This window comes from Ascaphus truei, chromosome 16 (genome assembly GCF_040206685.1).
Source record: "Ascaphus truei isolate aAscTru1 chromosome 16, aAscTru1.hap1, whole genome shotgun sequence".
Taxonomy (NCBI): Eukaryota; Metazoa; Chordata; class Amphibia; order Anura; family Ascaphidae; genus Ascaphus; species Ascaphus truei.
This window is the reverse complement of record NC_134498.1, coordinates 40,104,818-40,120,609: the sequence shown is the minus strand read 5'-3', so window position 1 is coordinate 40,120,609 and position 15,792 is coordinate 40,104,818.

Sequence of the window (15,792 nt, the reverse complement as noted above, 5' to 3'; positions counted from 1 at the left end):
GAAGAAATACATTGCAAGTTACCTCTCGTTTTCAAGTATGTCCAAGGCATAGAGTTTTGATGACAAATACATGGTTACAAATACATAGTTACATTAAGTGAACAGGGTTATACATTACAGTATATACAAGACATTGCATGCACAGTTAAAGATAATATATATTATAGGCGTACAGTATGTAACAGTTACAGACCAGATTAAAATGTGAGACAGCTTTAGTTTTGGAAGAACTTAGACTGGTGGCAGTTGTGAGAGTTCCAGTTGTGGGGTGCATGGTATTGTATTGTATGTCTTTATTTATATAGCGCCATACATGTACATAGCGCTTCACAGTAGTAATACATGTTGTAATCATATAAATAACAAATAATATAAATAACAGGTCATGGGAATAAGTGCTTCAGACATAAAAGTAACATTAAGGAAGAGGAGTCCCTGGTCCGAGGATCTTACAATCTAATTGGTAGGTATGGGGAAGTATAGAGATAGTAGGAGGGAATTCTAGTAAATGCATCTGCAGGGGGCCAAGCTTTATGTATCATGTGTCCAGGATTAGCCACAGTGCTATTCATATGCTTCTTTAAGCAAATGTGTCTTAAGGTGGGTCTTAAAGGTGGATAGAGAGGGTGCTAGTCGAGTATTGAGGGGAAGGGCATTCCAGAGGTTCGGGGCAGTCAGTGAGAAAGGTTTAATGTGGGAGAGGGCTTTAGATACAAAGGGGGTAGAAAGAAGACATCCTTGAGAAGAGCGCAAGAGTCGGGATGGTGCATAGTGAGAAATTAGGGCTGAGATGTAAGGAGGGGCAGAAGAGTGTAAAGCTTTAAAAGTGAGGAGGAGAATTGAGTGTGAGATGCGGGATTTGATCGGAAGCCAGGAGAGGGATTTCAGGAGGAGAGACACGGAGGCAGATTTAGAAAAGAGTAGAGTGATTCTGGCAGCAGCGTTTAGGATAGATTGTAGGGGAGACAGGTGAGAGGCAGGGAGGCTGGACAGCAGGAGGTTGCAGTAATCGAGACGGGAGAGAATGAGGGCCTGAGTCAGAGTTTTAGCAGTCAAGTAACAGAGGAAAGGGCGTATCTTTGTAATAGTGCGGAGTAAAAAGCGACAAGTTTTGAATGTGAGTGGAGAATGTGAGAGAGGAATCGAGTGTGACCCCTAGGCAGTGTGCTTGGGCTACTGGTGAATGATCGTATTTCCAACAGTAATGTGGAAGGAGGTATAAGAGGAGGAGTGGCCAGATACTTTGCTGAACCCTGTACTAAGTGCAACCCCTTGTCTTTGCTTTCTGAATATAAGAGGTAACTCGTAATCAAGATCAGAGCTTGCAATAATTGTCAAATTGTGCACAGGAAGAAGTGTACAATGTAATTCTAATTAACATGTTGGAAAAGGTATAATAACTCAACCCATCATACTACAGCATAATGATGAAACGGTTAAATGTGTGGAAGTTTTCAGATACACTGTATTTACTTCTTCATTCAGAATATGAACTGATCAAATGCCATGTGAAATATGTCCATTATTTTGTATGTAATATTACAACTTACTAGCACTTTAACTGGTTATTGGTTGACAAATGCTTTACACTGATTATAAATTGATATTTAAGGAACAAGCAGTGTCTTATCACAAGTCTGTCCAGGCTCGATACAATGATTAAGATATTTTAACATTTGACTCAGTTTATGCTTTGGATTACAATTTTCAAAGATATTGTCATGCCATTTTATCTAGAATGAGTGTTCTGTTAAATTAAATCTAAATAGACTGCATAATTGAAAGACTTCAAGTGTTATCATTTTTAATTATAAATGTGTGTTTCATCATTTTAGTCCAAAGTATATGTATTAACATAAAATGAATCTTTTCTGCACCATCTTGCCTTTGAAGATCTAAATCCATTGGTAAATTCAAACACCAAAACAAGATATGTGTCCTTGAGAATATTAAGGGGAAATTGCTCTTTTCAAATTGAAAAAGGTGCCAAGATGAATAAAAACACAGTTTTTGTTCCTTGTAGGGCTCTCACCATATTTTACAAACAAAATAGTAAGAGAATATGGTTACCTGGCTACAATGTATTTCAAACACACTTCTGCCTACTTTTTATTGTATAAAGTTGAATCACAAAGACGTGTATATATGCATATTTGGTAATGCATAATGTCCACGCAGCAATCCAGTCCAAATCAATATTAAGTCGAAGCATCAAAAACGGGTACAAAATTGCATAAATAGGAATCAGCATTTTTTATTTTGCTTGCCTGGTTTGTTAGCTATTAATCTTTTATGAGTATTTGAAAACTCATTTACAAGTACAAGTACAGTACATCTCTGAACAAATTTAATATTGGACCATTCAAAGTGGAAAAAAGCAACGTGTAACATGCTATTTGCGGTGTTAAGAGTTCTATTACCTCACGGTGTTAACGTTATATAATATCATGAGTGTTGTACTTGGTACATAGAAATAAATGAAGTTAAAATAATTAGGTATGCAAAGCAGCATGAACAAACATTCCCTAGTTTTATCCATGTGTTATACAACGCAAGAAGGCTTAATTTATTTGTACAACAAAGAACAAGTCAGTAGTAAGTGTGCATTTACGGAAAGGTGGGTGAATGCTACAAATATTGGTTGTATTTACAAATTAGAGAATTAAACTGATGCAGATTCAGTAAATTCTCTACTAGAAGCACGTTGCCGGGGTGCACACCTAATCATGTTTTCACTTTGTATATGCTTACGTGAATATGAAGGGTTAAAGTGAAATAAAATATTAATATAAAATTCTTAACACGTGGTGCTATTGGCTCTTATTGAAATTTGCTGTGATTGGTATAGATTGTTGACCATTTGCCATAAATGCCACTTTATCTGACACATGATGTATTTACAATTCAGATCTATCATTTGCTAAATATCCAATTGAAGCATATTGCACAATTGTTCCTTAAGTCTTAAATGCTGGTGTAGAGATCATTGGTATGTTAAGGCAGCGGTGCGCAAACTGAGGGGTGCACCCCCCAGGGGCGCGTGGGATTTTCTAAGGGGGGGTGCACGGTTGTAGAGCCCCCATGCTTTTCCCCCAGACATGTAAATAAAATGCCGGGGGAAGCGCGAGGCCTCTGCAACTTCACTTACCCGGCTCTTCCCTGACGTGTCGCCATGACAACGCGTCACATGACATTGTATGACGTCATATGACACGTGGAGCCTGAGTGCAGGTAAGGAGAGGGGACATGGGCAAGGAGGAGCAGAGACAGGGGGGGCACGGATTAAAAGTTTGTGCACCCCTGTGTTAAGGATCAAACAATACTGAATACTCTAAACTAGTCATATAAATGCTGTTTTTAAACAGTGCAGCTCCAACATCACTGCCTAATTTTACTGTAGACTAGTAAGAAAAGTCAGTGTTGTTAATTAATTACAAGCGAATAAACAGTTCAACTTCAACCCTAATATTAGGTAAGCTGATATACTTATAAATGCTTTGCCTGAACACAGCGCAGCTCCAACTTCGTTGCCTAATTTTACTATACTCACTATGCTGGAATGTTAAATGAAGAAGGCAACACCAGCAGCAAAACGAAAGTACTTATCTGAATCGTAACACGTGAGTTGTTCGGCATACAGCTTTCCCCCACAGCAGCAAGCATTTAACATTCAAGCATACTGAGTATAGTAAAATTAGCGAGTTAAAAGTTGGAGCTGCGCTGTGTTCAGGAACAGCATTTATATGTCAGCTTAGCTAATATAAGGGCTGAATATTTGAAGGCGCCGCCAGCATTACGTCACCGATCACGTGGGATGTAACCTCCAATCAGGACAAAGTATGACCGGGCACTCGAGCACAGGAATTTGGGCACAAATACGGAATATATCTGTAACTAAAAACTAGGTTTTCTCATATACCAGCCTGTCTTATTGGCAGAGGGCTAATCATATGCCCTTCTACCTAGATATATTTACTGCCAGTTTTTACCTATTTTTTCATTCAGCCAATGGTTTTCTCTTCATCACATGGGACTCTCCCTTTATATTATTATAGGGTAGGCTCAGGAACTGTTTTATGATTGTTATATGTGACGTTATTTATATTAAAATGTATATTATTTTTTGCATACTTGAGTGCTATACGTGGGATACTTTTTTCTCTTTTCTTGTGTTTACATTTATTATGTCCCCAGCACCATCAGTAGCTGTTATATCACAGCTCACATTACTGATTTAAGTACTACAGCTCAACCATGTTATAACGCAATCAGTTACAACACGAATCCGCTTATAACGAGATGCAAGCGTGACTCCCACTTTTCGTATTTATGAATACTTTACAACACGATTATTGGTATCTTAAATACTTTATTGTACAACGCATACAATTGTACATTATTTCTAACGTGATCCACTTATAGTGCGATGTGATTCTTTGGACCCCAAGCACAGCGTTATAAGGGGGTTGAGCTGTATTCACTTTCTATAGTAGCAGGCATTTCTCTTCATTCACACACACACAAACACACACACACACACACACACACACACACACACACACACACACACATATATTGTGAAAAGATGAAAATAGAAAAGAAAGAGAAAGAAGGTATGGTGAAAAGATGATGGATGGTGGTGGATGGTGGTGTTACGTTTGTCACTGCTGGAGGGGTGCTGACTGGTCAGTTTTGCACAGGTGGTTAATATGGAATGTAAAAGGTTAAGAGACGGTGGTTTGGGGACATGACCAAGTGTTGCCGGCTTAAGGGTTGATGCCTGAAGGGGACCAAAAGGGTCATGAACTGAGAGTATCCCCTGGGTCATGTAGCGGCAGTGAGCAGGATCAGGGTCACGGGTTTTGGTGCCACTTGCTAACGAGGAAGGTTTGTGGTTTATGGTTAAATAAAAGGATTTTGCCATTTAAACCCAACTAAAGATGTCTGTGTTTATTGGGATTAAGGGAAACACAGAGAGCGCGAGAATCAACGGTACATGGGTCATGTTGATTATATAATTGAATAGTTATTGAAAATACTGGTTTTAAAAATGCATCAGTTACTATATAGTACAAATAATTCAAGGCAGCAGATGAAAAGTTGCAATTAGAGAAACTGGTGCACATACTGTATATTACTGTATAAAGCATTCATTTATTTAAATAGTTATATAACAACAAAACAGATTTTTTTTCCTGGGTAATTTCATTGCTATTTTTGTCCATTTTCACGTGGTTTACCTTATGTAAACCGTTGGCATGTGTTATTGATTTTCTATAAGCAATATATTATTATGCCATTAATTGATGACAAAAGAACAGAGATGCCAATCTTCAAAACTACTCACAAATATTATTAATGTGAAGCAAAGCGAACGCAGACTGAGTAGGGCATGAACCAGCAACTGGGAATGTAGAGGGATAACTCACAGGAATTAATTATTTTTCTGGTCAGTAAGCAAGATCATTGTAAGTTGTCACATTAAAAGATAAATAACTATAGAGGATGGTATTGTTATGATCATAATCATAACTCATGTACAGAAGAATGATCTTACATACATTTGCATAGCTAACTTTCTATTACTATTACAGGAGCATAAAAACCTAATTTTCATGTGCTCTTTTACTCAACTACAGGATTTGTCTTAAAGCAGCAGTTCTGCTTGCTTTAAAAAAAAGATTATTTGGTGTATGTAATCCTCCCTACCTGGGGCTCCAAAAGAGATTACATCAGATTTATTACATACCGTGACACTGCTCAGTCTCTCATACCTTTTCAGGGTGCTGTGTAGGTGCAAAAAGCAGATAGAAAAAGAAGGGGCGCTGTGGCGATATGGGCAAATAAGCTCTTATATTAAAGGTGAAAAACAGCCATTGCCCTATCGCCTTGATGAATATACATGGTTGCCCTCTACATAAATCCTATTGTGATTAATCTGGATAAATATTTTATGGGAATGTATGTGCAAGCATACAAATGTGTTTTAAAGCATAACCATGGTCACTGGACATGCAGGGCAGAGAAATGCTTTGTTCAGCCCACATATCTTGAGAAATGGCTATTGCTGGGACTGGAGGGGGAGAGGTGTGTACTCAGTCCTGGGGAACTGTGAATCGGAGGGCAGGGCCATTGTTCTGGTCAGACTCTGAGTCATCCATCTCCACAGGAGGTATCCAGATGAAATTGCACCCTGAGGTTTTAAGACCCGACTGTCTTTTGTCTCAGTGGTTAGTTTAGATTTCCCACGGCTCTGATTGGCCTATGGAGCTCGCTCTGCGATTGGCCCATGTAGCATCCGTGCTGTGATTGGTCCCACATGCAGCATCCACTCTGTTATTGGTCGCCACCCTTTCTCTATGATTTCCAATGGAGACAGGAATCAAGAAAAGGGTCAGCCGATCTCAGTTCCACAGAACATTCCAGGACTGGTGTGGCGATGGACTAAATGTTATTCTCTGAGGTTGTGTCAGCTACACCCAAGATGAGGCTATATGACTTTCTGAAGTGGGAAATGTACATTTTCCTGCTTACATTTTGCAGCCAGTGCTGCCTGGAGTTCCCAAGCCTCCACAGGAGTGGAAGCTGTGCCGGGCAAGCCATTTCGGAGGCACTGGGCACCTAGGACTGCTAGAATTCCCCCTGTATTCCCTGTTGATGATATTGTGTTGCATCTGTTGGCTCCAAATCTCTGTGTCCTGTCTGGTGCTTGATCCCCTGAAAGAGTCGTGGTCTCCTGTGACAGGCATCTCTGGTGGCAGCATTGGGATCACAGGCTCAGGGCTGAACTACTCAAAGGTAATTCAGATTGAGTGGGTCTCAATCCTAGAGACCGCAGGGAAATGACTCACAGACACTCTGGTCACCCTCAGAGCTCACGTCATCCCCCCCCCAGCAGTCATCAAAGATTGCAGACGACCCAGACCATGACATCTTGGCACTCTGCTTGGACCAGAGAACTAATCATGCTCAGGTGTGAGGTAGACGCTTTTAAGAACCTCTTGGATGCAGTCTTAAAAGAGCAGCACTCTATCTGTATAGTTTAGTAACTGTTTTTCTGTGGGAGAGATATTTTACAAAGATTTGCAAATTAGGAGAGATTTTACATTTTTAAGAAAAAAAACCCCAACAAAATAGAAGCGTTTGCAATTTTATTTTTTAATTATTTAAAGTCAATGTACAGTACAGCTCACATGATTCTAAATTAAGGGTATACGTGCCTTTATACGATTTGCTTGAAATGTGGCCTTTTATGCAAAATTCACCTGGACTTTGCATAATAATGTATGGACACTGTTTGCAAAATTTCAAGCAATGCAAAGTTTTGCCAAAATTCCGCCAAGAGCTAAATTTAGAGAAAAATTGCTAAACATTACGTGCACATCTCTAGTCTTTAGTCATTTTGATTCATTCTTTAGCATGATGGTATAAAGCATGACAGAAACACCCGTTCTATCTACAGAACTATACGATTTGTCCTAAAAGGCTTCACTTGATTATTTAAAATTATACGTTTGGTTCAACTCAACCATATATAGTGACTTTGACTAGATCCTTGTAGAATATTACAAAAAACGTCTGTGTTTGTATTAGTAATTTGATTACTGTGCCAAGACATATTAAAATACTCAATGCGCAAAATGAGAGTGTCATACAATGCCAGAGTTATTAGCTCAATGCTTATAATCACAGGGGCTACATCATCCAATAAAGGTGCAATGAAGCTGCGACATCTCAAACATCGTACTACTAGATCTAATTAGCATAGACAAATGGTTATGTCACTTTTGCTGATAGTCTTAAGTGCATATTGTACCTTTATTAGCGGATGCACTAAAGCAAGTCTAATAATGCTTGAAAAGGGCAAAATATTACTCTCTCCAGTGATACCATTAGGGAGTCAGTAATTTATCCAAGTGATTTTATACAGTCCTCAAGACCCCCCCCCCCAACAGGTCTAGTTTTCAGGATACCCTGCATCAGCACAGGTGGCTCAATCAGTCCCTGCTTCAACACAGTTGGTTTAATCAGTCTCTGCTGAAGCATAGGTGGCTCAAGTCTTTGACTGGGCCTCTGATTACACCACCTGTGCTCAAATCAGGGATATTCTGAAAACCTGACCTTTTGGGGGGTCTTCAGGGCTGAAGTCGAGCACCCCTGGATGTTCATACAAAAAAGAAGACATTTTAATTTAATTTGATCTGTGTGGATTACAATTTCTTCTTTTTTCTGTGAAGACCTCTGGAGTTCCAGTTCTTTCTTATTTTAGGAGGTTGTGTCCTGTCTTTCACATCTATGTGAAAATGTTCCTCTATAGCAGGGCTTCCCCAGTCCAGTCCCCTAGAACCCTCAACAGGTCAGGTTTCAAGGATATCCCTGCTTCAGCACAGGTGATTGAATCAAAATGACTATGGTGGAGCCTGAACGAGCGCTACAGCATTCAGGGACACAAGCAATGGGCGCTACCACAAACTGAAATATATGGGAAGAAATAAAAATTATTTTCAGAACGTAACAACCTTATAGAGTATATACGGTTTCCATCTGCTTCGAAGTCTCTTCCTGTGACTCAAAACCCCAACAGGATCTATCCAGGATCCTTAATGGTGCAAAAATACAAGAGAAAAGGGGGAGCACAGGTTGAGGGATGATAGGGGTAACAAATTCAGAGTTATTGAGCTCGAGAACATGAGTTCCTGAACTAGTGCACGTGAAGATGGTGGAGTGTAAAATAACATAAACACTTACACGGCCTTGTGTAAATGCTGTCACATCAAGGTTTCTTTACTTTCCTTCTTTTCTTCTCCTCTGTCCTCCTGGTATGGTGTTTCTTCTCCTCTGATCCAGATGATAGCCTCTTCGGTTTCCCAGCAACTCTCAATTGCGGTATCTCCCTCAGAGCAAATGGATGAGAGTGAAAACAAAGGTTTAGAGACAAAATAAATGAATTGTCACAATGCCTAACTCCAATGTTTAAATGTGTATATATCAAAAGCAGAGAAAAACTGCAAACACTCACACGGGGAGTTGTGAGTGTGATCCTGTGGGAGGTGTCTTTTATCCACTTCACATAAGGGAACTCTCACAAGAAGCCCCTCATGTTCTAAATAAATAATAAAAAATGGGTGTTAAATAAAGGAAGGGAAATAACATTAATACTCACATGGCCACGTGTGAGCTCACACTGAAATTGGTATCTCTGTTTCTCCTTTGAAATCCAGTCCTAACTTCAAGGTGTGTTGGTGTTGGTGTTGGTGTTGTGTATTGATGACAAAGTTACTCTAAACTGGGGTTAACCACCTTGATCTTTATTTAAAGTAAAACAATATAAGAACAATAAAAAATGGTAAAAGAACAGTATAAAAAAGCACCTAGTCCAAAGGACATAAGAGCCGAAAGTAGAAATGTCAGCCAGTCTTTAGAATGTTCTAAAACAAGGCTGACATAGGGAGACAAGGGAGCTCAGCACTATACCCAGATGTGGGCAGAGTTCGCTGCGCACCTCACACCCTGCACGAACATAGTAGTGGCCCATAGGTTTAGCAGGAAGCCAACTAAGATTGGAATCATTAGAAATACGATGTAAAGGTTTAATCTACTAGGGGTCTGTACGGTTTTTTTTTTGCTCTTCTAAATACTACTTTAAGATAGATGGATATACTGTATGGGATTTTAGAATTGGATTGCCTGTTAGAAATTTCCAGTGTTGGTTTAATATTTTTTGTATTCCTTTGGCAAATTGATTATAACGAGTTATAAATAATATTGAATATTTGAATGGGTGGTTCCCTTCATACTCGGAATATTCATAATGGAATTTACATTGTTTGGTTTATTGAATGTTGAATAAGAACATATGTTAGTTCTTTTTAAATTCTTGTTTTTAATTTTTCTGACATACCATTCCTAGTGATGTTTTGTGCTTTAAGATAGGACTCTCTAAAAAGATCTTCTTTGTAACCCTTTTCAAAAAATTGGATTGGGTGGAGGAGCATACTGTACTGTACAACATGACTACACCCTTGAAACGTATACAACCATGTCTTTATACGTGTAGCCCTGTGTAGTTTGGGGTTATATCCTGTTAAAGCTGCAGTTCAGTCTTTTTTTAAATTTATTTATTTTTTTACTTCAATAGTTTCATGTGTGCAATCTCTAATTACCTAAAGAACTGTATAGCTGCAGGTCAATTCGTTCTCCATGTATTGATAGGCGAAATTTGGTGACATAATTAGAGAAGGGATCTGTTTTTCTTCTGCTTCTGTCTCTCAGTGGAAGCTTATGAATATTCATGAGCACTCCTGCACTGACATGTGCAAGGGGGAGGGCAGGGCTGACAAAGGGGTGTGCCAGGGCTTGTGACAGGACATGAAGGGGCAGTGCCTTAGCAAATGGCTGTTAAAATAGAATACAAGAAAATTGGTCTTTCAAAGTTGTTTTTTTTAAAATAGAAAATGCTAAAAGTATATTTTTTTCTTACTACAGAACTGATTTATTAAAAAAAACCACATGCAGGATATTGACTGAACTGCAGATTTAAGGGCAGATTTGCCAGGAGTAATCATGGGGCTTTTCCCACACCCACGTGTGTTGTGTAGTATTTGGTGAAGGTAGTGTCATCAGGCTCTGTGTCCAATTACAGTGACACAGGGGTGGTGCCTATTGGAGCTATTTAGTGCACAGAATTTCCTGTATTTAGTAGTGTCTCACCCCACCTGAGTGAGACTGGTCTGATAAGGCAAACTGTCAAGGCTTTGGCAGCTTTTGTGGCCCTCCCTTAGGGGAGAGGTGTGGGCAGACTATTCCCCTTACTCCATCAGGGAATAAGGGAAGAGCAAGGACAGCTTCTAGGGCCCTGACTAGGAGTGTTGTCCAGGGACTTGCTTTGGGTTGGCAACCTGAGATGAGCGGCTAAAAGACCGGCCGCTATGATGGGCAGTCTGTCAGTGCTGATGTTAATAAAGGATGCCAAAGATAAAGATCACTTCTGTCCTGATTGTGGAGTCATTTGGGAAGAAGGTGCACACAGAGATTCTCTTTCAGAGACTCCTCCCTACTACGCTGGGGTCTGGAAGAGATGGAGGCGCTGTACCATGAGTGAGTATAACTCAGCACTACCTCATAAGCCAGTCCTGATGCCATCCCCCATACCATCGCAGGAGACTCAGGGATTCTGTAAGCCAGCAGGTGCACCACACTTCACCACATGTAATATGGGTCAGTTTCCACAGAAGAGGGTCAACATGAGATTGGGCCAGGGAAACTCCGTTACATACATATGAACGCCTACCACATATGACTACACACAACATGACTACACACCTAAAACATATATAACCATGTTTATAATACCTGTAGCCCTGTTTCCCTCACCCCTAAGTGAGATCAGGGGGGTGGCTGTAAATACTGTAGCTACTGGTGCTGCCCTTTTACCTGTTTGGCTCACAGGAGCCTAAGCCTCCGCCCCTGGGAGCCTGGAGTGAATTACTCTTACCACTTACTACTATATGGTGCAGCGCCTCCACCTGTGAGATCCCAGCAGAGTGGGAGCAGCCCCTCACAGGACACTCTTACAATGAAGCACACAGCTCAGTAAAATAGAAAAGGGCTTTACTGTAACAGACCCACAATATAACAGTTACTGTATAGGTAGGGTGACCATACGTTCCGGTTTAGCCAGACAGCCCCGGTTTTTCATGTGCTGTCCTGGTTTCCAATTAGTTCTCAAATTGTCCTGGTTTTTACTTGGGGTTCTGGCTTTTGTGGCTGGGTGGAGCGGAGGATGCTGACTGTCCTCACAAGCAGGGGGGGGGGGGCACAGAGATAGCAGGAGAATGCCAGTGGCGATTGGAGGATGCGGGGGGGGGCTCAGTTTTGACGAGGTGCTGCAAGCCGGGCCTCCCCTTCCCTCAGCATTTCCCCGCTCCCTTCTCTCTTCCACTAATGCCGGGCCTCCCCTTCCTTAGGCTCCGCCCCTCCCTTTAGGTTCCGCGGGCCTGCCAGCCTCATCTGCACAGTCTACCTATGCTGCTCCAGCAGCTCATCCACGGGCCCCAGGTAACCCACATGCCACCTTATACCCCCTCCCAGGCACCTTACCCACCCCAAGGGGGGGAGAGGCCTTATTTTTATGTGTGTGTTTGCAGAGATGGGCTTATTGTATGTGTGTCACTGTGTGTATGTCACTGTGTGTGTCACTATGTGTCACTGTCTGTGTGTGTCACTTTGTATGTGTGTGTCATTGTGTGTGTGTGCGTGCGGTTCACTGTCTGTGTGTGTTTGTGTCACTGTCTGTGTTTGTGTGTGTGTGTCACTGTCTGTGTGTGTGTGTCACTTTCTGTGTGTGTGTCACTGTGTGTGTCACTGTGTGTGTGTGTGTGTGTGTGTGTGTGTGTGTGTGTGTGTGTGTGTGTGTGTGTGTGTGTGTGTGTGTGTGTGTGTGTGTGTGTGTGTGTGGCACAGTCTGTGTGTGTGTGGCACAGTCTGTGTGTGTGTGTGTGTGTGTGTGTGTGTCACTGTCTGTGTGTGTGTGTGTCACTGCCTGTGTGTGTGTCACTGTCTGTGTGTGTGTGTGTGTGTGTGTGTGTGTGTGTGTGTGTGTGTGTGTGTGTGTGTGTGTGTGTGTGTGTGTGTGTGTGTGTGTGTGTGTGTGTGTGTGTGTGTGTGTGTGTCACTGCCTGTGTGTGTGTCACTGTCACTGTGTGTGTGTGTCACTGTCACTGTGTGTGTGTGTGTCACTGTCTGTGTGTGTCACTGTATGTGTGTGTGTCATGTCTGTGTGTGTGTGTGTCACTGTCTGTGTGTGTGTCACTGTCTGTGTGTCACTGTCTGTGTGTGTCACTGTCTGTGTGTGTGTGTCACTGTCTGTGTGTGTGTGTGTGTGTGTGTGTGTGTTTGTGTCACTGTCTGTGTGTGTGTGTGTGTGTGTGTGTGTGTGTGTGTGTGTGTGTGTGTGTGTGTGTGTGTGTGTGTGTGTGTGTGTGTGTGTGTGTGTGTCACAGTCTGTGTGTGTGTGGCACAGTCTGTATGTGTGTGTGTGTCACTGTCTGTGTGTGTGTGTGTGTGTGTGTGTGTGTGTGTGTCACTGTCTGTGTGTGTGTCACTGTCTGTGTGTGTGTGTGTGTCACTGCCTGTGTGTGTGTCACTGTCTGTTTGTGTCACTGTATGTGTGTGTGTGTGTGTGTGTGTGTCATATCTGTGTGTGTGTGTCACTGTCTGTGTGTGTGTCACTGTCTGTGTGTGTGTGTGTCCCTGTCTGTGTGTGTGTGTCACTGTCTGTTTGTGTGTGTGTGTTTGTGTCACTGTCTGTGTGTGTGTGTGTGTGTGTGTGTGTGTGTGTGTGTGTGTGTGTGTGTGTGTGTGTGTGTGTGTGTGTGTGTGTGTGTGTGTGTGTGTGTCACTGTCTGTGTGAGTGTGTGTGTGTGTCACTGTCTGTGTGTCTGTGTCAGTGTCTGTGTGTGTGTTGCTGTCTGTGTGTGTCGCTGTGTGTCGCTGTGTGTCACAGTGTGCGTGTGTCACCGTCACTATGTGTGTGTCACTGTGTGTGTGTCACTGTCACTGTATCACTGTCACTGTGTGTGTGAGTAACTGTGTGTGCGTGTCACTGTTACTGTCACTGTGTGTGTCTCAATGTATGTGTGTGTGTCTCATTGTCTGTGTGTGTGTGTGTGTGTGTGTCACTGTCACTGTGTGTGTGTGTGTCACTGTGTGTGTGTGTCACAGTATGTGTGTGTGTGTGTCACTGTCACTGTGTGTGTGTCTCACTGTCTGTGTGTGTGTCACTGTCACTGTGTCACTGTCTGTGTGCCTGTGTGTGGCTGTATCCTCCCCTCAAAATTCTATCAACATGGCTGCGCGACGTCACATAAAGCACATTGCCATAACAACGAGACGCTCCGTGACGTCACGCGGCATCAAGTTGAAATGACAACGGGGCGTATTATGGCGTCGAGGCATCACGTGATGCCGCATTGTCATAGCAACATGTTACCGCCTGACGGCAGTTTCTCGTTGTCATGGCAACGGGGTGTGTCACGTGATGTAATTTGTTTTATAAATAAGTGCTGCCCACAATGTGTATGTACTCTGTTGGTGCACTTAGTTACGATACCCGCTGATCTCATCGCAAAGGATCCGCCGATCCCGCGATGAATCTGCCTCCACGTGGAGAGGCCTTATTTTTATGTGTGTGTTTGCAGAGATGGGCTTATTGTATGTGTGTCACTGTGTGTATGTCACTGTGTGTGTCACTATGTGTCACTGTCTGTGTGTGTCACTTTGTATGTGTGTGTCATTGTGTGTGTGTGCGTGCGGTTCACTGTCTGTGTGTGTTTGTGTCACTGTCTGTGTTTGTGTGTGTGTGTCACTGTCTGTGTGTGTGTGTCACTTTCTGTGTGTGTGTCACTGTGTGTGTCACTGTGTGTGTGTGTGTGTGTGTGTGTGTGTGTGTGTGTGTGTGTGTGTGTGTGTGTGTGTGTGTGTGTGTGTGTGTGTGTGTGTGTGTGTGTGTGTGTGTGTGTGGCACAGTCTGTGTGTGTGTGGCACAGTCTGTGTGTGTGTGTGTGTGTGTGTGTGTCACTGTCTGTGTGTGTGTGTGTCACTGCCTGTGTGTGTGTCACTGTCTGTGTGTGTGTGTGTGTGTGTGTGTGTGTGTGTGTGTGTGTGTGTGTGTGTGTGTGTGTGTGTGTGTGTGTGTGTGTGTGTGTGTGTGTGTGTGTGTGTGTGTGTGTGTGTGTGTGTCACTGCCTGTGTGTGTGTCACTGTCACTGTGTGTGTGTGTCACTGTCACTGTGTGTGTGTGTGTCACTGTCTGTGTGTGTCACTGTATGTGTGTGTGTCATGTCTGTGTGTGTGTGTGTCACTGTCTGTGTGTGTGTCACTGTCTGTGTGTCACTGTCTGTGTGTGTCACTGTCTGTGTGTGTGTGTCACTGTCTGTGTGTGTGTGTGTGTGTGTGTGTGTGTTTGTGTCACTGTCTGTGTGTGTGTGTGTGTGTGTGTGTGTGTGTGTGTGTGTGTGTGTGTGTGTGTGTGTGTGTGTGTGTGTGTGTGTGTGTGTGTGTGTGTGTGTGTCACTGTCTGTGTGTGTGTGTCACTTTCTGTGTGTGTATGTGTGTGTGTGTGTGTGTGTGTGTGTGTGTGTGTGTGTGTGTGTGTGTGTGTGTGTGTGTGTGTGTGTGTGTGTGTGTGTGTGTCACAGTCTGTGTGTGTGTGGCACAGTCTGTATGTGTGTGTGTGTCACTGTCTGTGTGTGTGTGTGTGTGTGTGTGTGTGTGTGTGTGTGTGTGTGTGTGTGTGTCACTGTCTGTGTGTGTGTCACTGTCTGTGTGTGTGTGTGTGTCACTGCCTGTGTGTGTGTCACTGTCTGTTTGTGTCACTGTATGTGTGTGTGTGTGTGTGTGTGTGTCATATCTGTGTGTGTGTGTCACTGTCTGTGTGTGTGTCACTGTCTGTGTGTGTGTGTGTCCCTGTCTGTGTGTGTGTCACTGTCTGTTTGTGTGTGTGTGTTTGTGTCACTGTCTGTGTGTGTGTGTGTGTGTGTGTGTGTGTGTGTGTGTGTGTGTGTGTGTGTGTGTGTGTGTGTGTGTGTGTGTGTGTGTGTGTGTGTCACTGTCTGTGTGAGTGTGTGTGTGTGTCACTGTCTGTGTGTCTGTGTCAGTGTCTGTGTGTGTGTTGCTGTCTGTGTGTGTCGCTGTGTGTCGCTGTGTGTCACAGTGTGCGTGTGTCACCGTCACTATGTGTGTGTCACTGTGTGTGTGTCACTGTCACTGTATCACTGTCACTGTGTGTGTGAG